The sequence below is a fragment of the Saimiri boliviensis genome, chromosome 7 (assembly GCF_048565385.1).
Source record: "Saimiri boliviensis isolate mSaiBol1 chromosome 7, mSaiBol1.pri, whole genome shotgun sequence".
Taxonomy (NCBI): Eukaryota; Metazoa; Chordata; class Mammalia; order Primates; family Cebidae; genus Saimiri; species Saimiri boliviensis.
The window spans coordinates 87,657,293-87,682,332 of NC_133455.1; the positions used below are offsets into that span (position 1 = coordinate 87,657,293).

The 25,040-nt window shown below is 38.8% G+C and overlaps 1 protein-coding gene across 8 annotated transcripts in view; it reads right to left on the bottom strand.

Annotated features, from left to right (window-relative positions):
- Nucleotides 1-25,040, bottom strand: part of LMNTD1 (lamin tail domain containing 1) — a 472,319-nt gene that overhangs the window by 292,919 nt on the left and 154,360 nt on the right. The window contains exon 8 of one of the 8 annotated variants that reach the window (XR_012518495.1): nt 3,911-4,074. The exons of 6 other annotated variants lie outside the window; for them this stretch is intronic. The gene's annotated coding sequence lies outside the window, so the exon portion shown is untranslated. Of the gene's footprint in view, nt 1-3,910; nt 4,075-23,338; nt 24,506-25,040 lie in introns of those variants that run through there. One more of the 8 variants, XR_012518496.1, reaches the window with a different exon arrangement.

Consider the following 25,040-nt stretch of genomic DNA (forward strand, 5'->3'; position numbering starts at 1 on the left):
ACAACTTCAAAGTAGTGAAAAAATTGACCATCCTGTGCAATGAAACATATCGGGACTTGCCTTTCTATTTTTGAGAAGAATGAGGCTTATGTAAATAAGAAATTTTGAGACCTGAAAAAAAAAAAAGCATGTATTTCTCCCATATTACTTGTTCTCCCATGATCCTCAACTCTGCACTAAGCTTTACTGCTAGAGTGGATCGTGGTTCAAAATAATGGGAAATCCCAACTACAAGAAGTGAAAAGTGCTCAACAAACACATGTGTACGTACATTTGTATCTGTGTGAATATGCAACATGCAGCACTAAATTCTAATATGGAGAAGGCTATGCTTTTATGCAGAGCAGAAAAAGCCTAGATAGTTGTATATTAACTGTTTAAAGTCAAGTGGGGATGAACTATAAAAATAGAATGTTTAAGTGCTTTAAAAAAAACAAAGCCAGGTATAAGTTTTACTGCTTTGCGATTGACTTGACTTCTACTTTTTTCACATTATGGAACAAACACAATTGATATCTTTGGGCAAAGTGTTATAAAAATGGTATACTAGTTTTTAGAGAACTGGATGCTTGGCCTGGATCTACTACTAAGAAACATTTTGTAATTAGGTACAACACCCGACGTTTCTCAGTCCTAGCATCCTCACTTGCAAAATGGTCAGTTGTGACTAAGGTCTTTTTCATCTCTGATTTTCTGCCATTCTAAATTATCTTTTAAGACCTTCCAGCTAGTAATAGAACCATGCCTGGTGTGCAAATAACTTTTTCATTAGAGTGTGGTGCTCTCTCCTTCATACCATGCTGAAACTGTGAACTGTACACATAGATAACATTTTGTGAAACAAAAATACTTGATCTTGAAATATCAGATATCAATAATGCAAACTTTCATTTCATATACAAGCAAATTTAAGACACAGAAAGGGCAAGTAATTTTTACTTATTAAGAACATCTGTTTTCTTCTTTTCACACATTTAAAATGTTTAAACACCTTCATTACATGTATGTGAATAGGCACTGTGTAGAGATTTATCTTATAGTTGATACTTTCATTATGAGTAAATTTAACTTATTGTTTTTTCATTGATTTCTTAATATTATGTATTTACTAAAAAACATTTTCAAATAATGAAACATATCACATCAAATGTCTGTATTGCACTAAGTTTAGAAGGTACTTTTTTATATACAGTATCTCATTTTATCTTATAGCAATGCTGAGCTAGGATAGGCAAATATAGAGCATCATTACTATCTCCCACCTCTACTAACACTGAGAAAATGCATGTTCATGACCTTTCAGTATAGTATTGCTGGTAAACAAGAGTTATAAAATGAATGCTCCTTGACCTCAGGGAGCTATGTCTCAGATACATAGCTAGACAGAAAAGAGAGTAATTCACGGTACATTGAAGGAAACAGACCTTTGAAATGTCCAGGATGATTACAGCATAACGGAAAAAGCTCATGACACTTAAATCATATTTAAATATGCTAAATCAATTAAAAATTTTCTGAAAAAAAAAGGTATAGCCAATTTGCATATAAATTTAGATAGCCTTATTTGGATGCCATCTGTTCAGTATCTTGACTTTGACCCTAGCACATTGCTTAAGCTTTTTATTGACACGTGACATACATAGAGAGAAGTTCATAAATAATAAGTGTATAGATGGATCAGTTTTCACGAGGTGTACAGCTCACGTACCTAGCACCCGAATCAAGAAACAGAACATGTGTAGCATCCCAAAACTGGACTTCTGTGCCCTCTTCTGGCTATCAGACCCTCCCCAGACAATCACTATCCTGGCTTCATTTTGCCTGTTTTTGAATTTTATGTAAATAGAATAATCCATTAGGTCCTTCTTTTAATCAACATGATATTAATATTTCTGAGCTTCATCTATATTTGTGTGATTGAGTGTGGTGGTTTGTATAATCTCATTGCTGTGTGGTGCTCAGTTGCTCTGTAGTTTCAATCTACTTGTCCATTCTAATGTTGATGGGCATTTGGATAGTTCCCAGTTTCTGGCTAGTAGGAATAGTGCTCTTATGAACATTCTTATACGTGTGTTTTTGTGAATATATCTACGCATTTGTAAAACTTGCTGTGTCAGTAGTACATATACGTTCATTTCAGCTTTAGTACATAATGAAAAGTGGTTTTTTGAAATGGCATTCACACCAGCAGCATATGACAGTTCTAATTGTTCTATATCCTTACCAGGACCTATTATTACCAAAGCACTTAATGATATTATTTTTATTTTTATTGTATACCTATAGTTTTTTTAAAAAGTTATTTTGAAACAGCAAGGTTTTATATAAAAAGAGAAAAAATTAAGTAGGGGTAAGAAAAAGTAAAAAGTGAAATAATCTGATTAATTTTTACAGTACAGCTAGATATGCTAAATCCGTCCTGACTCAAAGAAACTTTTGAGAAAGATGCAAAACATATGGAATCACTCTAAGTATGCTGTCTGCATGAGAAAGCACTGAGTAATATAATTGGTTTAATGTGTGAGTCAGAATCAATGTATACTTTTTAGCTGAAGAGTTCTGATATCCAGTTTGAAAGATATGTGAGTTCAGGAGCATGTGGAAAGTTTGGATATTTTGAAGGGTATGGGAAATAATTTTCCTACATTGAGTAAATGAAGCTCAGGATGTATTCATTTTTGAGATATTTACAACTGGGATTTCTATGTCATTTATAATGTGAAAATAAATGGGAATTATTAGCCTAATAAGCTATCAGATGTTGATTGTTTGTGACCCCAGATGCCACAAATCTTTTCAACTTCCCTAATAGAATGCAAACAATGTAATTTTCAAAGGAAATCAGTAAAATGAAAGATACATCCACAGCTCACGTTATATTTTGGTTTATAGAAAAATTACAATAATTACGGGTCATTTACATTTGTTTTTAAATTTAGAAATGATAAAAGCTGTAGTTGACATAGAATGATTCCTCCCTCAAAGTGGAAAGCCCAGAGGTGTGAAAATCCAAAGAGCCATTTGGTAGTGATGATGGTAGGAAATCATCCTTGCAAACCCAAACCTACTCTTTTCTTCTCTCCCTTCCCTTCTCTTCTTTTTCCTTCCCTTCCCCTCCCTCCCCTTCCCTCCCTCCCCTTTCTTTTCTCTCTTTCCTCCCTCTCTTCCTCCCTCCTTCCCTCCTTCCTTCCCTCCCTCCCTCCCTCCCTCCCTTCCTTCCTTCCTTTTGCTTTCTTTCATTTATGTATTAGAGACAGCGTCTTACTCTGTTGCCCAGGCTGCAGTGCAGTGATACAATCAGAGCCAACTACAACCTCAAACTCCTGGGCTCAAGCAATCCTCCTGCCTCTGCCTCCTGAGTTGCTAGGACTGCAGGCACACATCAACATGCTCAGCTACCTTTTTTTTCCTATAGAGATGGGGGTCTCATTATGTTGCCCAGGCTGGTCTCAAAGTCCTGGGCTCAAGCAATCCTCCCACCTCAACCTCTCAAAGTGCTGAGATTACAGGCATGAGCTACTGCCCTCAGCCTTTGCAAACCCTTTCTAAGTGATTCTACCACGTCTCTTTTTCCTCACTATTAGCTGATCTCTAATCACCTTATATCTGGATTGTTACCAACATCAACTTCTCCCTCTCCTACCTATTGCTGTAAAATTTTTCTTTAGAGAAAAACAATCCAAAGATATGCCCATATATTTTGTCACCCAGAAATCACCAACTTATTTTAGTCATGCATTCTTTTACAAAAAAAAAAGAAAGAAAGAAAGAAAGAAAAAATAAAAACGTTGATTCCTATATAGAAAAGTCTGAGGATAACAATTTTTTGTAATCACCAATGTGATATGATGAATAAAATGCCTTCATATAAAATTAACATGAAGTTTATAAAATAGCCATTTCTACATACCTCTCCTTAAATTTCTGTCTGATGGGAAAGGTTGTATGATACATGACTTTTGAATTTCTTGAGAGGATGAAGATTTAGTGAGCCAAATAAGAAAATCACTCTCCTCCCTTGTGTGTAGAGAAGTGACTCATGTCTCCATCGCATTTAGAGAAAATGGTAAACGCCTAGTGGAAACAAAGCCTTTTATGTATCAATCATCTTACAATATCCAATAAAATGATACACATATGAAATTATATAATGATAATCATCTGATTATTTGTTAACTAATAAACTTAAAAAGATAACAATAATAGCAGACTTTTGACTGAATATGTTCAGGATATCAATCGCTGTATGTGCATTTTTATTTTCACATCTATTGTTAACAATATCCCTAGATAATGATCCCAAGAGATCTTTATTCCCTAATACAGATGGGGGAGCTGAGGATCTGATAAGGCAACTTGTCCAAGGCCACTTGAACCCAGTTCCATCTGTGCCCTTAGTAACCATGCTTTCTCAAAAGAAAGTGCCCTTGGCAAAATAAAAAAAGGAAAAAAAAAAAAAAAAAAAAGGGAAGAGTGCTATCACAAGAGCTGACTGATCATCAACGTAAGACATTTTAAAATTTCCGCCTCAACCACTGGCCACTGAAAGCCTCACAGTAAATTAGACACCCACTTTGAGGCATACTCCTGACCACATTACCATGATAACAGAGTTTTTTCTTTTGACTCCCATCATTTCAAGAAGTCATGTTCTGCAAAGAAAAGCTTTGTTGAAAAGATGTGCAGCACTAGGCTTTCTCAATGAGAATTTGTTGAGAAGGCCAAAAGTGGAGATGACAGCCCAAGTTCTGAGGCTAAACCTGAGGACCTAGATTATGGATTGCCAGGAAGGTTCATCTTTGCATTCAGAACAACAAATATTTAACATGCAAAATACAGACAATAAATTCCACAAATGTAGGTGCAGGAGGCATTACGTACACAATCCACCACAATCTTAAAATGTTAGTCCCCATAACTGGAATTCAAACAACATTTTATGGCAGTTCAAAAAAGGAAAATACTATTTGTGCAGGTGTTCAACCTTCAAGCACCCTGCTTAGGCACTCCTTTATAATACTGTGCCCATAGGCTCTAGGTCTATTAAGGAAAAGTGATTAAAAGACAAGTTCTTCCCTGAAATTAGGGACTGGGGATCACAGTCGCTGAGGCCTTCTGTCCCATGAGAGAAGACTGGACAATTAAGCCTCAGCTGTTTCACCAAATCACGTAATTGGAGTTGTTATTTTACTGATTAATGACAAGGTTTCCTATTTCCATCAAAGACAGTCAGAAGGAAGCAGATTTAAACTGTAAGAGGAATGATTAGGTACTCAGGTAAATTTTTAAAAAGTCCTCAAATTAGTAACTAATGGAAATAGTCACCATTTATTCAGTACTTGCTGTTGGCCCAGCATTATCTAGGAACTTTTTTTTTTTTTTTTTTTTTTTTGAGACAGTGCCTCACTCTGTTACCCAGGCTGGAGTGCAATGGTGCAATCTTGGTTCACTGCAACCTCCTGAATCCCAGGTTCAAACTATTCTCCTGCCTCAGCCTCCCAAGTAGCTGGGATTACAGGCACCTGCCACCATGTCCAGCTAATTTTTGTACTTTTAGTAGAGACGGGGTTTCACTCTATTGGCCAGGCTAGTCTCAAACTCCTGACCTCATGATCTACCCACCTTGGACTCCCAAAGTGCTGGGATTACAAGCATGAGCCACTGCCCCCAGCCTGCCTGCCTTTCTTCCTGCCTTCCTTTCCTTCCTTCCCTTTTTCTTTCCTTTCTTTCTTCTTTTTCTTTCCTTCTTTTTTTCTTTCCTTCCTTCTTTCTTTTTCTTGTTCTCTTTCTCTCTTCTCTTCTCCTCTTCTTCTTCTTCCATCTCTCTCTCTCTTTCTCTCTTCTCTTCTCCTCTTCTTCCATCTCTCCCTCTCTCTCTTTCTCTCTTCTCTTCTCCTCTTCTTCCATCTCTCTCTCTCTCTCTCTCTCTCTCTCTCTCTCTCTCTCTTCCTTTCTTTCACATGGTCTCCCTCTGTCACCCAGGCTGGGACACAGTGAGTGGTGTGATCCTAGCTCACTGCAGCCCTGACCTTCTAAGCTCAAGCAGTCCTCCCACCTCAGCCTCCTAAGGATTGCTTGAGCTCAGGAGGCTGGAATTACAAGTACACACCACCATACCTGGCTAACTTTTTTTTTTAATTTAAGGTTTTTTTTTTTTTTTTTTTTTTTTGGGTAGACATGGGGTTTCACTATTTTTTTCAGGGCTGGTCTTGAACTCTTGGCCTCAAGCAATTCTCCTACCTCAGCCTCTGAAAGTGCTGGGATTAGAGGCATGAGCTACTGTGCCTGGCCTCTGACACATATCTTAATGCTCATAAGACCCTGCATGAGTAAGTAGTTCTCCTTTTTCTGATGAGGACATTGAAACTTGAAAGAGTAACAATTTTGTTCAAGCTCAGACTTGTCACTCAAGTTGGTCATATTCTTTTTACCACAAGACATTTGTCAAGTGGTGGACTTTGGAACACTGGCTTTATACAAAAATAAAAGATGTTGCATTTGAGGCTGGGCATGGTGGCTTACACCTGTAATCCTAGCACTTTGGGAGGCCCAGGCAGGTGAATCACTTGAGCCCAGGAGTTGGAGCCCAGCCTGGGCAACATGGTTGAAACCTTCTCTCTTAAAAAACAAAAAAATGAGTCAGGTGAAGTGGCACATGCCTGTAGTCCCAGCTACTCAAGAAGCTTAGGTGGGAGGATGGCTTGATCCTGGTAGGCAGAGACTGCAATGAGACAAGATCATGCCACTGCACTCCAGTCTGGGTGACAGAGCCAGAGCTCTGTCTCAAAAAAAAAAAAAAAAGAAAAGAAAAGAAAAGAAAAATGAAAAAAAAAAAAAAAAAAAAAAAAAAAACCATACTACATTTGGAATAAATATGTTTAAAAAATACTGGGTTAAACAAAGTTTAAATCAATTTCTTCACTCTTTCAAAATGCCCTGGTAATGTACATTATGAATCCCCAAGGGAGGATTTTAGTGTCTAATGTCACATTTTCTAAAACTGTTTTTGTTACAGAACACCATTATTTCTGCTATAACTTAAATCTCTAAAGACTCATATCGTGTAGGACAGAATTTAGGAAAATCTGTACTACACAAATCTGCCTTTAATTCTCCTTCAGTAAAAGCCTTCTAAAAAGTAAAACAATTGGTTCACAGAATTACAGATGCATGGCAGCTTAAAGTCTCAGTAGCCGTGTGTTTTCCTACATCCCCAACACGTAGTAACACATTCCTGGTTTGTCTGAGCTCACGAAGACCTGATGGGTGACCAATTCCATGACCACACAATTTTAAAGGCTGAGAAACTCTCTGCTTGCTAACCTGTCTCCTTTCCCCTCCAAGTTGTTTCCTGAAGTCAATTCTTGCCACCAAAAAACAGTGAAACAAGCCCCTTACTACAACTAAGTGTGGCCACAATCTATTGCACTTGACTGTGCAAATTAAAGCCATTCTTCACTAGCTGAAGGTTGCAGATTGTAGCTACCCAATTTTTGGATGCAGTTAGGTGTGAAAAATAGGAGAGTGAGGAAATTCTAGATTAGGATTCTTTATCCACACCCCAAGGGCACAATAAATGACTCCTATCCAGTATCAGTGTCCCAGACCCTCTGCGCTTGGTTATCTCTCACACCCTAGTCTTTGCATGCATGAAAGGAAGACTTGGAGTAGTCACAGTGGAGGTAAGAGCATGGCTCCCACACCTATATGAGTATTCCCTCCAGCTGCTTTGTGATGCAGCCTTCAAAAGCAATGCTGACATGAATGATGCCCAGGGATTACAGCAGGATATATTGCAAAATTGACATGGTTTGCATTATATCGACCCTGGCATTGCCAAACAAAAGATGGCTGCAGGCTCCCTGCTGCACCACACAAACTTTCTTTCTAGTGGTAAAGTGTTTCCCTACAAAAATGGTATACAGATGCTCCTCGCCTTACTATGGGGCCACATCCCATAAACCCATCATAAGCTGAAAATACCATAAGTCGAAAATGCAGTTACTATATCAAAGCTACAGAACATCATAGCTCAGCCTACCCTATCTTTAAATGTGCTCAGAACACTTACAATTAGCCTGCAGTTGGGCAAATCACTTAATACAAAGCCTAGTTTATAATAAAGTGTTGAATGGCTCATGTAATTTATTAAATACCATACTGAAAGCGAAAAACAAAATGGTTGTATAGGTACCATGGTAAAGTCCAAAAGTCCAACCATCTTAAGTTGTGATCATCTGTATACTTCATTTATTAATATTATTATTATTAATCTTTTTTTCTTTTTTGAGACAGAATCTTGCTCTGTGGCTCCCAGGCTGGAGTTGCTCACTGCAACCTCTACCTCCCGAGTTCAAGCGATTCTTAGGCCTCAGCCTCCAAGTAGCTAGGATTACAGATATGCGCCAACATGCCTGGCTAATTATTCTCGTGTTTTTAGTAGAGACAGGGTTTCGCCATGTTGGCCAGGCTGGTCTCAAACTCCTGGCCTCATGTGATCCACCCATTGTGGCCTCCCAAAGTGCTGGGATTACAGGCATGAGCCGCTGCTCTTGGCCTTGTCTGTCTATTTCCCCTCTTTGACAATTAGGTAATTCCAGAAAGGAAACAAACAAAACAAACAAAAGAAACATAATATGGAAATAAATGATATAATTAGCTCTTTGAATGGCTGAAGCCTGGAAGCCTGGAAGTATAATCCTATACTTGTTCATAGCAAGTTCCCAGAGGTCAGGAGCTGTCATTTATTTCTCTAATCTTTACCATTGCCAACCCAGTGATTGGCACCTAGTGGGCACTCAGAAAAGGTGAAAATTAGTAAGTTAATTAGATTACCCCAATTGCTTTATTTAAAATAAAAAAGTAGAAAAATAACTTTAAGAAAGACTCTCACTGATTTCAAATGAGACTACTTTTTGGATAAAGTTTAGGAATATTTTATAAAATCCAGCATGACTATTAGTGCTGTGGAAATACAATATTCCATTTATGATTTTTAAGTAGGAATTTAGTAAAAGAGACTTCCTGCCTTACACATAGAGCTTGCCCAAATTATCCTACATCTGTGTTCCTTCTTAGAACTAAAAATGAATTGATACTGTAATTCATGATTATTTCCAAATAAGCAGAGAAAAAAGAAACACACATATATATACACGGCATCATCCGAAATATACTTACATGAAGATGTGAAAGGTAAATTTCCAATGAATATTAAACATTATTTCTGACATAGCTGTTCATGGTATTTCAAGTGCAATCTGAGGCCATGAGATTTTAAGCTGGCAACTTCCATGAAGGTCTGCTCATAAGCCCTCTCCCTCTTTATTTAATAAGCAATAACAAGCTAAGATGACACAAGAAGTTACTGGGAAATTCAGGATTAAAACCAAGTTTCCTAGTTTTCAGCACAGAACCCCAAGCTGTTTCTCTTCAGAGTTGACCTTACAGCTTTTCCAAACCCAATCAACTCCACCCCTGTTGACCCAAGGAGCCCCTTCCAATGGATCAAAGCATCAGCCTCATTAGAAACGGCATTTTTTGTTTTTGTTTGGGTTTTGTTTTTCCTGTGTAATGCATTTGCCTCTAGCAAACAGAGATCTTATTTCTGTCCACACTGAGCAAGATTACATGGTGACCCTTTGAAAGTGAACCCTGAAAGGAAGGTTTGCCTGATAACTGCATGTGGCTAATGAATAGAGTAGTAGCTTTAATAGTGAATTAATTCTTCAAGAATCTCACTTGACATTCACTAGCCTTTTCTTCTATTATTTAAAGAAACTTTACAGGTTTAACTAAATCATTTATAGAACATTTCCCACCATGTTTTAGCATGATAAAATTTCTTAAACAGGCAACTCAATAGAGCTAATCAAATTAGATTTTCTGAAAGGACAGAATAATGAAGTTATGGGAATAAGGAAAAAGCAAAACACTTCATCTAGGACCCAGACTTCAGCTATAGCTGTATTCTTAGTAACAGTTTACTTGGTGGTGACTTTAATAGTACAGTAACTTACAGAGAATGGTAAGTTGGTGCATGATGAGGATACTGAGTTTAATGCACCCCTTAAACAGGCTTTATTTATTTTATTTACATATTTATTTGGTTTATTTTTGCCACATACTGTGGAAAGTATTTTTATCAGAATTGTTTTTGTCAGAATAAAGACAGCCCTAAAATAATCGAAGTAACATCCACTCCTTAGTGAAGAAAAAAGAACTTTTCTTGAATTACAGTATTTCCTGGTGCTAGGCATATACTTCTTCAGAGATATTTTCCATCTCTTCAAGTTTAAAGGAATCAACAGATGGAAAAGAGAAGTGTGTGCCAGAAGTCCCCGAGACATATCAGACCTACATTCACAGCCCTGGAGTCCCTTCCTGTCTGGGAAAGAAGGATGAGCTTGGCCGATGCAGCGGGACAGGTCTGCTCTGTGTCCGGTCACTTAATGTCCAGCAGCTGGGGCGGGACTCCCGGGTGAGCAGTTTATCAGCCATGAAGCTCTTGGGAGCTCTCACCATTGAGAAATGGGCCCTGAGGGAGCAGAACACTATCAACTCCACCATCTGACTTCTGCTTCCTATTATGACTCCTTTTAGAAGGAGAAATGACTTCCTAGTAGTTGGGCATGTTCTAATTTATTGCTTTATTTGCTGGCTGTTGAGTTGAATGGGAAAATCCACCGTGAGAACACCTTAGCAACACTGAAAGGTCATCTGTCTCATCAAAGTCTGTCCTTTCATAGCACTCTTTCTACCTAGATTTTCTCTAATTATTACTTAATAATCCTAGCATTTGGTCTCAGCAGCCTTCTCTGCATGAAGCACCTGGTTTAGCAAAGTTCAAAAGGCCTCTGTACTCACTAAAAATGATCCATTTGGAGGGGTTCATTTCTGGTAATTACAAAGTTTTTATTTCCATTGTCAGCATACTCAATTTAAGCAATTATGAAACATGCACATACTTATTAAGAGTCCAGATCCCCAAGGGTCACTTTGAAGAAATTCTCCAACAGATCTGCATAATTAGCATTAAAGCAGAAGAATATATTTTCAATAACAGAGCACATACCATTGTATTTTTTTTCTGAGGAATAATGTTAATTTTAATTACTACACATGACTATGGATAGTATTGTGATAACTATCCATATAAAGCTACATTGATTTTAAAATCTGGTCCTAAACAATAGTCAAAGTTCTAGTTGCATAATAGATCATATGTATTCAGATGCATTTCTTAATGTTCCTTTAATTCCTAAGACCTTCAATATTTCTATTATGTCCATATTATTATTATACATATATCTAGTTTGACTTTACCTTTTACTCCATCACTCATGTTTATGATTATTTACACATTTTAACTCATTTTGAAATATGGTGGTCAGCTCTGTATTGTATAGGATGTAGACCCCATGAGGGGTCACCATGGCACAAAGTTAACTGATTCAGACTTGCAGCTGGACAGGCCTGCATGCACTTTTAGGCAGAAGTCCTTCTCTGGTCCCTACCACTGCGTTAGCACCCTGTGAGGATCCTTGACTAGATGCCAGCAGTCTAATAAACTACAGGTGCCAGTATGTGGCGCAGGTACTTGGCAATATCTCAGATGAAGGCGGCAAAGCACAGTAAAGATGGCTTTGAAGTCAGACTCAGGTTTAAATCCTGCTCTGACACTTAATCTGCAGAAAGAAAAAACCTTGGGCAGGTTATTTTACAGTTCTCTGACTTCCTGAGATAAAATTAATCATATAGACTTATAGTTGGGTTTAATACGGGTGGCTGTACAGGACAGTGGTTAAAGACATCACTTCCTAAGTTCCAGTCCTGCTTTCCCATTTTCTAGTTGTTTCACCTTGGGCAAGTTAACATAAATCACTCTAAGTCTTGGTTTCTTCATCTGTAATGTGGGGATAATAAATATTACTTACCATAGTGTTTTGGAAAGATTAAATTTTTTAAATGAAGGAAAACCAGGTTTCACATGGCACATGGTAAGCACTCAATATTTATTATCTTTTACAAACATTTATCTTAAGTTCCTAGCATTAGTAGGTGTGCAGTACCCTAGAATCCAGTGTCTTTTTCATGACCCTACAGGTTTTCAGTTCTCTGTTTTCTAACACCAGGAAGACACAATTTCAAGAATAAGAATAACCGCAGAGCTGATGATAGGGATTTATATTTATTAAATGTTTTAGAAAATAGAGTCTGTTGTTCAACTACATAGGTCTTATTTTTAAGCCTTTAAAATTATTTTCATATTTAAAATATTGAATCCTTAGGCAATGTATTCTGAAAAAAAAAGTATACTTCAGTTACTTTCTCTACCTAAATATCTATGTTTATTTTTTACTGAAACAGTTGTAGCTGATATAAACACTTAGTAATCAAGCTACTTTGAAAATGTTTTCTATTTTTATCAAATAGCGTTTATTCTAAAGAGAAGTGCTTAATGCCTTCAGCATTACTTTTAGAATAATACATATTTATGATATAATAGTATGCCACTTTTGGAACTTTTTTACATTCATGTTTCTAAAAAATAGTATTTACATAAATTTTCCTCAAGCATTTGTGTAATTCTCCAAAGTACATTCTTTGATGATTTTACATATACATATTTCTTTCATCTTATAATAGCAGATTTGTTTATCTCTTCATTTAATCAGAATATTTTAGGTGAATATTGAAATAATTATTGGCTTTTGAAAAATCATGTAATCAACAGCAGGGTATGAATGAGTATATTTTAAAACTGATTAAATATGATATCCATATGATATTTATACCAAATTTTATATAGATAGCTTTCTAAATTACCTCTGACACATAGTTTAAGTTTATAAATAAAGCTGGCTTGACTCTGCTACCATATAAAGAAAACTTATCACTAGTTTCTAAACTTTGGAAATATGGAGGACATTTCTATTTACTATGGTACATAATTTATGTATTATATATTATTTATGCATATGTGTACATATATATCACTATATTATATATTAGCAGCAGGATATGTTATTAATATCTTCAAGCTACCATCTTTTTTTTTTCTTTTTTGAGACAGAGTCTTGCTCTGTTGCCAGGCGCCCGGCTGGAGTGCAGTGGCACAATCTCGGCTCACTGCAACCTCTGTCTCCGAGGTTCAAGCAATTCTCCCGCCTCAGCCTCCCAAGTTGCTGGGACTACAGGTGTGTGCCACCAAGCCCAGCTAATTTTTGTATTTTTTTAGTAGAGACGAGGTTTCACCATGTTGGCCAGGATAGTCTCAATCTCTTGACCTCGGGATCTGCCTGCCTCAGCCTCCCAAAGTGCTGGGATTACAGGCATGAGCCACCACGCCAGGCCTCAATGTACCATCTTTCTCTGTTCCATATTCAAATCATCATCTCTTTCCATCCTCCCCCTTCTGCCACCATCACTACTGGACATGATTCACTAATTATGATAGAAGACACTAAGGAATTCTGTGCTTCTGTGCTCTGCCTCCCTTCTGATAGTCTCTCTACCCTGCCCTAGCCTCCATCCTTATCCAAACACACACATACACAGCATTTCCTCAAGTCCATGGCTACTGTAAGGGTTGCCTTAACCATATTTAAAAATGTTTGTGTTGGCCAGGTGTGGTGGCTCACACCTGTAATCCCAGCACTTTGGGAGGTTGAGGTGAGAGGACTGCTTGAGTCCAGGAGTTTCAGATCAGCTTCAGCAACATACTGAGATCCTATCTTTCCAAAAACTTTAAAGATTAGCCAGGCATGGTGGTGCACACCATGGTCCCAGCTACTTGGGAGGCTGAGGCATGAGGATTGCTTGAGTCTGGGAGGTCGAGGCTGCTGTGAGATGTTATTGCCCCACTGCACTCCAGCCTGGGCAACAGAGTGAGACCCTTGTCTCAAAAAAAAGTATATGTTATTTTGTGTGGTTTGCACATAACTAAATTATACATAATCAAATATATATATATTAATTTACATACACATATCTTTTTGGGAGGTCCTAACAGGAGAGCACAAAGACTTACATACGCTTGACTGAAGAATAATCCTCCTCTATCATGAAAAGTCATACTCTTTGACCAAGCAACCTCAGGAGAGACGCACATGGAGCTGTGAGAAAGGGAACACCCACCTAGCCGGCCAGATCAGCTGAATCAACCCTGGCCATCAGTAGGGTGACAGATGTCTCAGCCAGATGACCCTCACATCCACATATACATACATCTTTCTATATGTTCATGTGAAATAATTTAATGTACAATATACACATAATTTTGTCTCCTCCTCTTTGGTCAAAAATTGTATTCCTTCTGGATGAATATGGTACTAGAGGAAGCTAAATGCTCTTTCTCAATGACCCCTCTAGCTTGAGAGCAAATTGATGTTCACAGACAATTTTTTGTGTGCATATTTAGTTGGTGCAATTACTTTTGCACCAACATAATAATATTTTCCAGAACATAACTTGGAGCAGGGCAGAAGATAGAAATAGAGGAAGGGCACACATTTTCTTTGGTATTTCTTTATATGTACAGCTTCAGCCTCCATAGATGTTAGGTTTGAATGTTTTTCTCTACTGCATTTAGATTATGTCAAAGGGAGTCAAAGTTAATAAATACAGGCTGTGAGAAAGTCAATCTCTTTTTAAACATAAGTGCAGAAACTATTCCCTAGTTCCTGGCTCAGAACCTACCACATAATCAGCACTCAATAAATATAGATTAAGTGACTGACTGGATGAATGAATATAGTGCAATTTTAGTCAAGGTAAAAATGAAAAGTGGAGAGGGAGAATTTGCTCTTCATTTTCAGAGATGCATGGCTATGTATTCTGAAGACAGAGAAGAGAATCTGGTAGCCTAGAAATTGACAATCATGAAAAAAGGAACTTGACAAGTTTTCCATAAGGGACTCAGCATCGCAATCTGATTACAAAACCCTAGACATAGGCTGAGATCAAACAAAGAAATTCAGGAGAGATCAGTGACTCTAAATATACTCCTATTCCTTAATCAGTAAGTTTGTAAACCAATGAAAATTTTGTGCTTAACTGTGGCCTCAGTCTACAGAGAAAGCTCCAGGCTCCACAGAAAAATCTGTAAAAAATAAGTCTGGTAATGACAGTCTGGTATTAACAATATTCCACTGATGACAGTGATCTTGTATTAATGATTGCTTAGGGTGAATGACATACTAAAGTTCAATAAAAACATCTTTCATGCATAAAGATCATTGGAAGCTACTACCACCTTTTTAAAAAGTGTCGTTCAGCAATCTAACCTTCTTTGTAGTCTTTCTGGAACTGGGTGGCCACTTAGATCTCTCTGGACAGAGGCAGCTTAGGATACAATTGACCAGGCGGCTCTGAAGGATATTGAAATCCAGATGACCTTCCTGATCTCAATGACTCTGCATTTGCTTAGACTGATGTATTTGCATACATTCCATGCAGCCTACTTTTTTTCTAACTTGGTAATAAAAACATGGCAAGATGGAAAACACACCACATTCATGCACTTTAATGTCCTAATATTTGTTAACTTGGAATGAAATATAAAATATATCCGGTTTTAGCACCCTAGCAAGCTGAATGCCTTGGCCATCTGTTCGTTTCTTGCTTTTATACATCTTAGACATTTCACTTCTGCTTCTAATTGTAACTGCCTCTTTTATGCTGATGGCACAAATCCTGACACCATTTTAATACCACTTTCAGGCCTCCTTCTGACCCTTGGCTCATCTAAAATGATGGCTTAATCTCAGTTGCTTTTAAATTTATTTTAAACCCAAGGGGTGATCTAAATAAACAGGTATTCTTGAATAATACAATATCATTTTCTTTATCTTACTTCTTGTTTTATTTTTCACACTGGCTACCCAAGTCCATGGTGTGGTCCCCAGGACTGTATCATTTTGCTTTCATGTCTTACTCTCTCCATTCCATCAGAGCTGAAGCTTTCAATCACGTTATCCTATTGCACATTATAATTTTGCTTTCACACTGCCATGTACTCTGTTTAATTAAATAATTTGTTGACACATTCAGATTTCTGTTTACACTAGTCTGGGAGTTCCAGCCAAGATAATTACATCCAGGGCTTCAGGACTCCCCTATGGTAAAATGTTGAAGTAGAGAACATTTGTCTTTAGCTTTCTCCCACAGGCTTTATCAACTTGGTATCTTATCTTCTTTCCTCACTTTCCCTCCTCCCTCCTTCCCAACATGTGAAGTGATTACCTATTTTGGCTCTTCCCATCCATTCCTGATTTTAAATACATTTCCCCATTATCCTTAAACCTAATTGTAAGATTATATCTCTATATGGCTTAAAAATGTAGTAAAATTGGCAAAACAACAATCCTCCTATTCCCTCTAAAATATTAGTAAATAAGAAAACTATTGGTTCTTAAGCACTTGAGCTAGTTCAATCATGTTGAGAGAAAAACTACTTCTTGAGTGTTAACTGTAGTCAAGGAACCATGTAGGTGCTAGGACTGTGGCAAAAGATAAGGCACCAGTCCCTGAACTCCCAAAGTGTGGAGTCTCATAAAGAAAACAGACACAGACCAGCATGGTGGCTCATGTCTATCATCCCCACACTTTGGGAGTCTGAGGTAGGCAGATCACCTGAGGTCAGTAGTTTGAGACCAACCTGGCCAACATGGTCAAACTTTGTCTCTATCAAAAAATACAAAAATTAGTCGGGTATGGTGGTGCATGCCTGTATTCCTAGCTACTGGGGAGGCTGAGGTGGGATGATTGCTTGAGCCTGTGAGGTAGAAGTTGCAGTGAGCTAAAATTGTTCCACTGCACACCAGCCCGGGTAACAGAGCAAGACTCTGTCTCAAAAAGAAAAGAAAAGAAAAGAAAAAGAAAACAGACACAGATGAAGAATATTACAATATTGTATGTTGAGTTCCAGGACAACACATACACCAACTTTAGAAGCATAGACAATGGGCACTCTCAGCCTCCCTGCCTTTGTCTATCTAGTCTGTTTTCTTTTTGAAGTAGGTATTGTTTTATTAAGACTTTAATGAATAATAATTAATAGTTATTGAAAAAATACTATATGCCAGGGATTAATCTAAATATATGTCATACATATAACTCATCTAATTATCATAAATTACCCTAGTAAGTTGATACATATACCTTCATTTTACAGATAATAAAACCAAGGCACAGAAAGACTAAATTGCTTTCTCAAAGTTAGACAGTGAGTGATAAAGCTATAACTCAACTTCAGGCCAGGCGCAGTGGCACATGCCTGTAATCCCAGCACTTTGGGAGGCAGAGGTAGGCATATCATTTGAGACCAGGAGTTCGAGACCAGCCTGGCCAATATGGTAAAACCCCGTCTCTATTAAAAATACAAAATTAGCCAGGTGCAGTGGTGCATGCCTATACTCCCAGCTACTTGGGAGGCTGAGGCAGGAGAATCACTTGAGCCCAGGAGGTGGAGATTGTAGTGAGCGAAGATGGCACCACTGCACGCTAGCCTAGGCAATACAGTGAGACACGGTCTCAAAAAAAAAAAAAAAAAGAAGACATGAAGACATAACTCAACTCCATTCTATTTGACTCTAGAACAGTGCTATACAAAAAAAGTGTTGAGTGATGGCCAAAATTTTCTGCATTTGTTCTGGTCCAAAACAGGGCCCATTAGTGTAAGCATCTGAAATGAGACTATTGGCAACTGAGGGCCAGAGTGTTTAATTTTATTTAATCTTTGCTAATTTCAACAGACATAGCTCCTAAACTGCAGGTCTTCTGGTCATAAGACTCTACTGATCTCCAGGGCACAAGATGGGGTGAAAAAGAAGGAAAAGTCTGGGCAAAAACATCTAGTGGGGTTTTCTATCAGAGATGTCGACAGCTGAATAGGCTGTTCTAGAAAATACTTCAAGGTCTGAAAGAATAAAAGGTGGCATAACTTATTTGAACTTGAAATTTAAAGAGTGGCACCTCCTACCAGTGACCTCTCATTAAGGCACTTCCGTCTACCAACAAAAGGTACAAGTTAGTGTCAGCCTTGTTCTTTCTGACACTTAGAAATCACGGTAAAGCTCTGTAATTAGACCTTAAGAGTGGAATTTCAATACTGTATTTTATTTTAAACACTGTGAATTCCCAGAGACAAACCCAAAATACAAATTTAAAAAGAAGTTAGAAGAAGCTCTTGACATGGGCATAATCATAAGACTGATAATAATAATATTTATTAAATGTCTATAAGTCTAGTAAGCAACTTCAATACATATTATATTAAATTATCATTTTGTCCTTATAAGCCTGTAAGATGGGAATTACTGTTTTTGTTTTGCAGATAGAAACATAAAGGCATAGGGAGGTTATGGAGCTTATACAAGCTCACGTGTCATGTAAGTAGTGGAACCGCGATTTGAGCCTCATCAGTCTGGGTCCGAAGTCTATGCTTTCTCCTCTGTATAAATCATATTTTTGCTAAAACTGCCTCACAGAGCACTGATATCTGGTTGTTCAATTTCAGTCTCCAGTCTCAGCTTCAGTATCTGTCACCTGGCTTACATGGTAATACTAGTAGAAAACATTAAGAAGATTACCCAGGAGGTGCTCTATAAATGCTAGTTTTCCTTTGTAGCTCATTTTCAATACCCTAGATTGATCTCCTTGTTACAACGTTTCATCCTTGTCACTCAAAAATTCTAGAGTGCTAGTAGGATCAGGCGTAAATGCTCCAATCTATCACAGAAGTAATCTGATTCCTCTGATTTGCAGAGGTGCATTAAGTAGCCAGTGTCCATGTAAAATCTCCACTGCTATCCCGCTGCCTCCTTCACCACCCACAGGCATGGGCAAACCCCTGCCTTATGACCTTCTTGAGTCTGGAGTTCCCACACTTCCCTCCACCTATCCAAAGTCCATTTGTCTAACAAAATCCAGATCAAATCCCTTCCTCCACGAAGCCCTCCTGACTACTCCAGCACCCACCCTCTCTCTCAGGCTAGGTCCTTGTCACTGGTTAGGGTCCTCGTCACACATGTTTATACTTAACCATATGTTTTGCTATTATCAAGTTCTCTCATGCACACATTTCTTGACTCTCCAATGAAACCCCAAGATGAGAAGAGCAGGGATACACTTTTAAAAATCACTTTGAAAGCTACAAAACATATCTGGTATCCATTTTGTAATTAGGGAGTATTACAAAGAGCATATGCAATGACCAGGAGGGTCGGACTGACAACAGCCTCTAGTTTGCGTCTTCCCATTCAACTGTGATCTTTCCAGGAAGAGTGCCTTCCTGATTGATTTTTGTACTTTCCTAAGTGTCTCCAGTGTCTTTTCTAGCATTTTCAAGCAGTGAATGCTCAGTAGGTATCTATTAGTAATATTTATAGCGAATTGTGTGCCAGGCGCTGTAGAAAGTGGTGTTCATGACTCACCTCACTTAATCCTCACAGGCAGGCATAGCGGGTGTATGGTGTCCTGTCCAGATCTGCCCGGAAAAACCAGGCCTCTCATCCGGTGGCTCCCAGCAGTGTTGCCGGCTGCGTTGCCCTCCAGGAATTGCGCTCAGCTGTCACTCAGGGTTGTGCTTTCTTCCCTCATTGACTGATATCAGGATTTAAAGGCCCAGCCCACTTGCCTCAGGTGGGCGACATTAAAGGGCTCGCCTAGCTCCTAGACGCCACGTGGGATCAGCTGAAGCTTTTGTGGGCACGGCATTCAGTTCAATTCCCCGCTCTACCGCATCCTGCTTCCTTTATTCCCACAGATGTGGATACCAGGGCATCCACACCAAACTCCCTGCATGCAAATCCCCACCTCAGAGTCTATTTCCCAGGGAACTGACCTAAAACAGTACGGGTTACTAGTGTCATTATTCCCATGGTACAGATGAGGAAAGAGAGGCTTAGAGAAGTTAAGTAATTTCATCAAATGTAAACACCTGGTGCAAGAGAGCTGCAGGGCGGAGCAGATGAGCCAGCCCTGAGCTCTTACCAGTATGTGCTGCCTTAAGAGCCCATGCATGCACAGACTCACATCCTCTGGGTTTCCAAGCATCTCTCAATACCTTTGGCCCTTTCCTTGGCAGGGAAGCAGGAGTGGACCAAATCTGTGTCATTTGCTCAGGAGAACACAATGGGGTTTAGGAGTTCTAAGTATGCCAGAGATAACTCACCACTGGGATCCTTCATCACTGTGAATTCACACAGCTCTTATTTCTGAAACACCTCTTAAAAATCCAAGATTACTAAACAATGGGGAAAAAAGATTGAGGTGAAAGTGTTTTTTGAAATTATTTGCTACTGAGGATGGTGATCAGCAGTTTTCTATTTAACCTGACTAGACAGAGGAAATCATTGTAAATGTACTAATGCAATATCTAGGATGAACAGGAAAAACAACTTCCTGGTGATGAAGAAAGATTGTGATAATTTTTCTTTTTATAGAGACAGGGTCTGATTAGGTTACCCAGGCTGGTTTTGAACTCCTGGGCTCAAGAAATACTCCTCTCTTGGCATCCCAAAGTGCTGAGATTACAGGCATGAGCCACCACACCTGGCCCTATTGCGAATGATTTTTAAGCACAACTGTTATTGTGGAATCTTTTCCTCTGAATGAAACAGTAGTCACAGAAGTCAGGGCTGGGTGTGGCGGCTCATGCCTGTAATTGGGAGGCCGAGGCAAAATGATAGCTTCAGGTCAGGAGTTTGAGACCAGCCTGAGCAACATAACAAGACCCCATCTCTACCAAAAAATGTACAAACCTGCCAGGCATGATGGCCTGCACTCATAGCCCTAGCTACTCAGGAGCTGAGGTGGGAGGATCACTTGAAACCAGGAGTTGGAGGCTGCAGTGAGCAGCGACTGTACCACTGCACTCCAGTCTGGGTAACAGAAGGATACTCTGTCTCTAAAATGATAATAATCATCATCGTCAGGGAAGCCAACAAAATATTTGGAGGATAATGTAAAATAATGAGAACTTACACTAAGTTCTAGAAACTGCATGTGTAGAAGTTCCCCTCGCTCCTTTATTGATGTAGAATAACTGTGTCTGGAGGACTTGGAAAAGTGTCTGAATTGACCGTGATTTCACAAGGTAAGCAATGGATCCATATCCTCTCAAGATTGTGACATCTTAAATAGCTAGCCTCTGTAATTAATTTGGATTGAAAAAAAGTTGGATGCAACAATAGGCTTCTCTTCTGATCAAACGTAAACACGTATTGCAAGAGGGATCCAGGGCAGAGCGAATGAGCCAGCCCTACATCTTCATTTTTCAATTTATCCTGCTCTGTTAGTGTTTATGGGTAGGAAGGAAACATTTATTTTAATCTACCAAATATTTATGTCTACAATCTAGTAATGGAAGAAGACAAAAAAGATGTGACCTTGAAAAAATGAATTTTTTCAACTGTTTTTCTCAGCTTGTGTGTGTGAGAGAGAGAAAGGAGAGAGAGAGAGAGAGACAGAGAGACAGAGAAAGAGAGAAAGATAGATGGAAAGATAGATGTTTGTCATGTGTTTCCTAGCTTAATATTTTAATTGAGATATATTCTAGCACAATTCTACAGTAGTTTGGATAAAATACACACCTAATGGCTGGGCGTGGTAGCTCACACCTGTAATTCCAGCACTTTGGGAGGCTGAGGCAGGCGGATCACAAGGTCAAGAGATCGAGACCATCCTGGCCAACATGGTAAACCCTATCTCTATTAAAAATACAAAAATTAGCCGGGTGTGGTGGTGTACACCTATAGTCCCAGCCACTCGGGAGGCTAAGGCAGGAGAATCGCTTGAACCCGGGAGGCAGAAGTTGCAGTCCAGCCTGGGCAACAGAACAAGACTCTCTCTCAAAATAAATAAATAAATAAATACATGCCTGACAGACATGGGAGATGGTGAAAGACCTTCTTGGTTAAGTACCTTCTAAGAGGAAAGATTTAACTGACTCTGAAGCCCAAACAGAACAATGCTTGCACTCCGCAATATTTGTGTCTATTTTGAATTTACGTAAGTTTCTTTAATACCATGTCTTGATTTGTCTTCTTAAAACATTTCACAACGTTAAGATCATTTTTTTTTTCTAACTTCAGCCCATGAACTCATTCAACAAGGACTTGTTACCTCCTACATGCCAAGCACTATACAAAAAGGTTGAAGAAAACTTCGTTCTAATTATGGTCTAAAATTATAAACCCGAAGCCATTTAACCTCTTTGGATGTCTGTATTCATATCTCCAAATGGCCAGGCATGGTGGCTCACACCTGTAATCCCAGCAATTTGGGAGGCCAAGGTGAGCAGATCACTTGAGTTCAGAAGTTCGAGACTAGTCTGGCCAACATGGTGAAACTCCATCTCTATCAAAAAATATAGAAATTAGCAGGCATCATAGCATGGCCCTCCAATCCCAGCTACTCAGGAGGCTGAGCATGAGAATCTCTTGAACCTGGCAATTAGAGGTTGCAGTGAGCTGAGACAGTGCCACTGTACTCCAGTTTGGGCAACAGAGTAAGAACCTGTCTTAAAAAAAAGAAAAAAAACTTACTCTCTTCTGGGTTTTGTTTTGTTTCTTAACATGAAACCTTCTCAAATTATTTTTTTTTCCCATTTCTAAGTCAGAAATATTTTTCTTTCTTAATTCTATATAAAAAAAAAAGTAATACAAACACAATGATCTATGTCAACAGGCCAGAGTATTACCAACCCACAGGGGACTGCCAGGGTGGCTTCATACAAGCAAGCTCTGCCACACCTACAAGGAGCACCTGCTACTATGGCTGGTGGCTCCCACACAGAAAGACAGGCTCAGTGCTGCCTTATGTAAAAGGCTGACATAAGGTAGATACACTCAGCAAAATCTAATATTCCAGATTTTCCAGAGAAGCCCAACATATAGATTTTTCATTTGAAATATACCCACTTAGAAACTTCGGCAACCGATTCAAAAAACTATAAGAATTTAATATGGGTCATTACTGTGGAGAACAAACAACATACAGTTGAGGCAGCTTTGGCCTGGGAGTTGTCAGTTTGAGACTTTGGGACTAGGTGATCTCTTGAGATCTTTTTCTACTTAAATTTCTACTTAAATAGTTCTATGATTTTCATTAGAAGGCCTTGAGGCTTGGATCAGAGTGTCATGAAGCCAATTAAAATCACAGCTGCTATTGTAAACAGTGCTGCAATGAACATTCGTGTGCACGTGTCCTTGTAGTAGAATGATTTATAATCCTTTGGATATATACCCAGTAATGGGATTGCTGGGTCAAATGGGATTTCTATTTTTAGGTCCTTGAGGAATCGCCACACTGTCTTCCACAATGGTTGAATTAATTTACATTCCCACCAACAGTGTAAAAGTGTTCCTATTTCTCCACATCCTCTCCAGCATCTGCTGTTTCCAAATTTTTTAATGATCGCCATTCTAACTGGTGTGAGATGGTATCTCAATGTGGTTTTGATTTGCATTTCTCTGATGACCAGTGATGATGAGCATTTTTTCATGTTTGTTGGCCTCCTGTATGTCTTCTTTTGTAAAGTATCTGTTCATATCCTTCGCCCATTTTTGAATGGGCTTGTTTGTTTTTTCTTGTAGATCTGCTTTAGTTCTTTGTAAATTCTGGATATCAGCCCCTTGTCAGATGGGTAGACTGCAAAAATTTTTTCCCATTCTGTTGGTTGCCAATTCACTCTACTGACTGTTTCTTTTGCCGTGCAGAAGCTGTGGCGTTTGATTAGGTCCCATTTGTCTATTTTGGCTTTTGTTGCCAATGCTTTGGGGTGGGGAGGTGGGAAGAGATAGCATGGGGAGAAATGACAGATACAGGTGAGGGGATGGAAGGCAGCAAACCACACTGCCATGTGTGTACCTATGCAACAATCTTGCATGTTCTTCACATGTACCCCAAAACCTAAAATGCAATAAAAAAAAAAATCACAGCTGCGACTGCCAGAAGAGACAGTTGCAGTGTTACATGCATCTTGAAAAAAGGATTGTCCTAAGAGAAGCCATTTATTATGTTTAATAAAGTGGTTGGTATCAAGAAGCTAGGAAGAAGATCATTAAATCTAAATTAGGTGATGTGTATTTTTAGGTGTGGATATAACTCCAGCGAATTGTAGAATAACAGACCGTTGGTATTTGATATTAATAGCAATTGAAATATACATTTGCTGAAATGGAAAGACCACTTTGGTACATTATCGATCAAATTTTTACATCACCAGCACTTACAGAATCCCACATCAGAGAGGAAGTGCCAAACAGGTCCTTGAGAGCACTCACTGGATCATAGTGTATTACTGGTCCCATTGGTTCAGTAGACACATGGCTTCCATTGTGTTATGCATCCACCATCATGTTAGCTTATGGCATCTCAAAGTGAAGACAGGCGCCTAGTTACAGAATTCCAGAGAATGTAAATTTGTATCTTGGCAAAATGTTTATTAGTTGTGTGACCTTGGACAAGTTTCTTAAAATCTCTGGATTCATTTTTTCACCTGCCAGATGGAAATTGTGAGTATTAATTAAAACATTACATGTAGAGCCAGGGACAGTGACTCACCCCTGTAATCCCAGCACTTTGGGAGGGCAAGGCAGGAGGATCCCTGGAGCCCAGGAGTTCAAGACCAGCCTGGGCAACATAGTGAGATCCCATCCCTCTTTCTCTTCCTCTCTCTCCCTCCATAAATACACACACACACACACATGTAAAAGGCTGACATATGGTAGGTATACTCAGCAAATGTTAAAAGTGTTGATAAAATGAAAGAATGTAAGTATTGGTTTTCTTTAGAAGATTCCAGAAAATCTAAGACAGAGTTTCTTATGAGAATATTCTAACACAGTAGCAGGTTACACCATGGGTACGAAAAGGCTGTAGCTAGGGCTGTGCATAGGAAATTACACATAACCCAGAGCTTATCTTATCTCTGCAGCAGGCAGCCTGTCAAAATCTGAACAAACCCATGGAGGTGTCAGACATACTGAGAAAATTCAAAGATGCTTCTCACATTTCCAGAAACAAAATCCTTT